Consider the following 5162-nt stretch of genomic DNA (forward strand, 5'->3'; position numbering starts at 1 on the left):
AAAGAACAGACGTTTAAACTGCCGTCTAATAAAGGAGGCAGTAGAGGAAACAGACCAGGACAAGGAGTAGTCAGGCTCCGTTGTGCTTAGCTCGCCAAGGTCAGCACAGTGTGAGATGAGCAGGCCTCAGACAAGCAAGGGTGAGAGGAAAATCCAGGGAAGACTCTGCTCGTCTTTTCTAGCTATTAATTCATTAGGAGCAAAGTTCTCATATCCAAATGCCTTGGCCAAAGCACAGGAACCTCTGTCTACAATCTACACAACCCCCAGCAAATCATAAATACCTTTCTTTTCCTTTTACATAAATGGGGATGGTGACCCTACATTTGATAGGTTTGCTGTGAGAGTCAATGAATAGGGTAAAATGCACAGCACATAATCTAGTACAAAGAAAATCTCAGAATATAGTTCCCTATACTGTATTTATTAATATTATTTATACAGACAGGAGTGGGCATGATTTTCACAGTCTAGGCACCCTGCTAACCATGACATACAAAGAGGAGGGGGTGGAATTCAGGCTCTGGGAAGGAAGTGTACAGGTGAGAGAATTCTACCCACATCAGTCAGGCACAGAAGGTGGTCTGAATGCTGTCATTAGTACTGTTGGGAGCAGTAGTAACCCATGCGGGCAATAAAGTGTCTCTGTAGCTAGGATAACTATGAAGTAAAGATGCTTTCTGGTTGTGTCTTCCAGTTCTACCTGCTCCTGCTGTGCTGGTACAGCAGCCTCCTCATTCCTTCTCTGTCTTTGCTCCAGGTGATCCTAGGATGTCTTTCTTTTTCCCTGAGCCAGCTACAATAGTTTACATCAAAGCCTCATCTTGTCCCAAATCCCACATAAGGCATACCTTCTACTCCAATCCTCTCTAGGTTTACTCTCACTACTCGTACTTAGTACTGAACAAGAAGGACTCATGGAATGCACTGAATTTTCATGAGTGGGGATAGAAAGATATAGATCTTTAAGCGTACATCATGAAGTAGAGAAGAAAATGGGTCTATGAACCCATTCCAAGCAATCAAAGAAATTATGAAGAATTCCTCTATCAAAACTGTCAATAGATCACATGGCATGAGTCTTTTTAGTGCAGTTATTAACTCTCCATCCTTTCTGTTAAAGTAAACTTTCTCTGTCCGTGCCTTCATCATTAGACCTGTTTAAAGGTGGTATCCATGGGTAAAACATGAGAACCTCTTTATAATGTGCTCCCCAGAGGATAATTAGTGAAGATGAGATAAGGGGTCCTCTGGACAAAGGACACATCCTTCCTCTTCATGCATCCTTCTCCTTAGTGATGAAAGATACACCCTTCCTCTCCTCTCAATGAAGGGGAACATACCCTTCCTCTCCTCTCAATGAAGGGGAACATATCCTTCCTCTCCTCTCAATGAAGGGGACATACCCTTCCTCTCCTCTCAATGAAGGGGACATACCCTTCCTCTCCTCTCAATGAAGGGGACATACCCTTCCTCTCCTCTCAATGAAGGGGACATACCCTTCCTCTCCTCTCAATGAAGGGGACATACCCTTCCTCTCCTCTCAATGAAGGGGACATACCCTTCCTCTCCTCTCAATGAAGGGACCATATCCTTCCTCTCCTCTCAATGAAGGGGACATACCCTTCCTCTCCTCTCAATGAAGGGGACATACCCTTCCTCTCCTCTCAATGAAGGGGACATACCCTTCCTCTCCTCTCAATGAAGGGGACATACCCTTCCTCTCCTCTCAATGAAGGGGACATATCCTTCCTCTCCTCTCAATGAAGGGGACATACCCTTCCTCTCCTCTCAATGAAGGGGACATACCCTTCCTCTCGGTGATGGGAGACACATCCTTTGTCCCGTGGCAGGAGCATCAGGATTTGGGGCCATATATTTCAACTGCCAAATCTTGTTACAGATGTTTGTTCCTGTTGTTCACCTTATGATTATAGATATAATCAAAAACCCACAAATATATAGATATAGATATATTTGATCAGGGCTGTGATTCCTTAGAAGCCATCAATAGTCCTAAATGATGCCAAAACACACCTTCAACCTGAAAATGACCCTTTTTAATCCACCCTCTCTTCAAACCTCTTCAAGAAGGCTTAAAAACCTCAATAATGTTACCATCATCATTTCAATTCGCATAAAACTAACGATTAAAATCTTCATAGTACACAGGTTACAAACTATGCCTTTGCCTCTGATATTTCCTACTTTCAGTCATATAAAACGATGTGATCCAAAGCCTGGAAGAGATTAAAGGAAGAATTTTCACCCAAATTCATCATGCACATATATACAATTCCTTCGGCTGGCGCCTGCCTTGTTTATGCATTGGGACATGTTTTATTCATGTCTCTGTGTATAATTGTCCACACTTATGTCACACAATCCATTCAAATGCCTGAACATTATAAATACTCATACGATTTTACACTCCTCGGGATCACACAGAAATCAGATGTGTCGGGGCTTTGTGTATTTTGATGACATGACACTAAAATAGTTGGTCCGTGAGCTCAAATTTCGAGGCATATTAATCACTTTGTTACAGTGAAGTGCGCAGATGCAGCCGAATAATAGCGGTCTGCAATTGCTCGCGCAACTTCTATTAGAAATGTGTGTGTTTTCCCCCCAAAGCCATCTTCATTTCTTTTTCTTTCCATGTAAAATGGGTTCTGAGGAGGGAGGGAAAGGCTGAAATCCACTTTGGCGTTTTCAAGAATCACACTATCTAATGTGAGACGTTTTATCACATTAGTAATCATATTCAGAGAAGAAGGAGTTTTTTTTTTTTTAATGTGAAATTTTCAATTCAGCTCAATGGTTACATACAACTACATCAGTGCATTGTGGCAAACACAAGCACACGGGCCCAATCACATAGTAATAGCATTCCACACGACTCCTCTAATTTGATACTGCTGCCCAATTTAAATTACAGAGGAATTTGAAAGAAGACTGTATAGCTGCTTTTGAATATCGAGTGTATTTTCTTCTAATTACATTCTGATCACATTTCACAGAAGAAAATACATCTGGCCCATCAGTGTTATAAAATGGGTATTTCCTCGGGGGTGTTTAAAGTGCATATAAATCTCATCTCCTGCCTGAGGTTTGCACAGATTCTAATGCACAGGTCACTTGCATGCTGATTTTTCTTTGTGGTTTGGGAGCAATGCCTGTACTCTCGGTGGTGTAATGGGACCATGGGCAGTTTGGCTTCTATGCATAAAGCCCTAACCCTCTGGAACGCAGTCCCTCTGCCCTGGACATTAGATTTCTGTTCTGCCTTCATAAACCACCCTCCTGTCTATTTAAGAAAAGAAAATAAAAGCACTATTTTCTTTAGTTAACGCAAATTAAAGAAAAAATGTATATAGTTATGCGCAACATCAGTGGTCTCAAATAAATACATTATAGGGACTCTTATTTTTAATGACTCGGTTTTTTTTCCTGTTTGATTGCCTTCACCAATAAAAATGTAGTCTGTGAAAAAGCACCCTTCTGGATAATCCATTGTCTCATTTTAACTCATCTTTATCAGGGAATTCCCCTTGCAGCCATCCCCACTGCCAGCCATTAGCTGTGCACATCTGCCTGCAGTAATGTCCACTCCTGTATACATACCTGACCGCCGTCTCATTTAGACTTAGTCCGTAGGACATTAATGCAATGTCTCCAGGGCTAGCTAAACTCTAGACTGTTGATGCATCATGGTTATCACTTCATTTACTCTTTGGAAATGTGTGAAGAGCACCTGAGGTCACCAAGAGGTCAAATGCTTATGTCTCGGGCTTTACCTGATTCCAGTCTCGTGTATGCTCGGGCGGGATATAAGTTTTAACACAGCCTCAGATCTCTATTGCAGTTCTGGCCAAAAGAAAATTAATTTTTATCCTTTTCCTTCCCCTGTGAAAATGCCAAATATCATGGGCATGACAATATGATCACAAAGAAATATGTATCTTATATCAAATGGAAAAATCATATACGTCATCAAAATTTCCTATACATCAATCTTATTTCTCTTTGTTTTTGTTTTGGGGCTCTTTTGTTTCTTGGTTTTTTTCTGGTTTTTTTGTTTTGTTTTGTTTTTTATTTCTTTGAACATGTCCCAATTTGGGATGGGGGGGATCATTTAAACAGAGCCATGGAAATTAGAAAACTGATTTTATCTTTTTTACTTTTTTATTTTTTAAAAAACTATCTTTTCTCATTTACATATCAATCCCAGTTCCCACTCCTTCCCTCCTCCCACTCCCTCCACCTCTCCCCACCACCACAGCCCCCACCCACTCCTCAGAGAGGGTAAGGCTTCCCATGGGGAGTCAACAATGTCTAACACATTGCTTTGAGGCAGGACCAAGGTCCTCCCCCCTATATCTAGACTGAGCAAGGTATCCCTTCAAAGAGAATGGGTTCCAAAAAGCCAGTACAAGCAGTAGAGATAAATCCTGGTGCCACTGCCCCAAAATATGTCCCAGCCATACAACTGTCACCCACATTCTTAGGACCTAGTTTGGTTCTATGCTGGTTCCTTCACTGTCAGGCCAGAGTTGGTGAGCTCCCATTAGCTCAGGTAAGCTGTTTCAATGGGTATCACCATCATGGTCTTGACCTCTTTGCTCATATTCTGATTCCTCCCACTCTTCAACTGGATTTTAGGAGCTCAACCCAGTGCTCTACTGTGAATCTCTGCCTCTGCTTCCATCAGTTGCTGGATGAAGATTCTATGATGACATTTGAGATAGTCATCAGTCTGACTACAGGGCAAGGCCAGTTCAGGCACCCTCTCTACTATTGCTTAGGGTCTTAGCTGGGGTCATCTTTGTGGATTCCTGGGAATTTCTCTAGGGCCAGGTTTCTTGCTAGCCCCATAATGGCCCCTTTAATCAATATATCTCTTTCCTTGCTCTCTGTCTCTGTCCTTCCCCCAACCATCCCGTTCCCTCAAGTTCTCTTCCCCCTCCCCTTCTCCCCTCCTTTCTCTCCTCACCCCCATTCTCCCAATTTTCTCAGGAGATCTGGACTATAGACTTGTTATCCTTTGCTTTAGAGCTAGTATCCTCTTATAGTGAGTACATACCATGCTCATCTTTCTTAGTCTGGGTAACCTCACTCCGGATGGTATTTTCTAGTTCCATCCATTTGCATGCAAATTTCAA

Source organism: Chionomys nivalis, chromosome 16 (assembly GCF_950005125.1).
Source record: "Chionomys nivalis chromosome 16, mChiNiv1.1, whole genome shotgun sequence".
NCBI lineage: Eukaryota > Metazoa > Chordata > Mammalia > Rodentia > Cricetidae > Chionomys > Chionomys nivalis.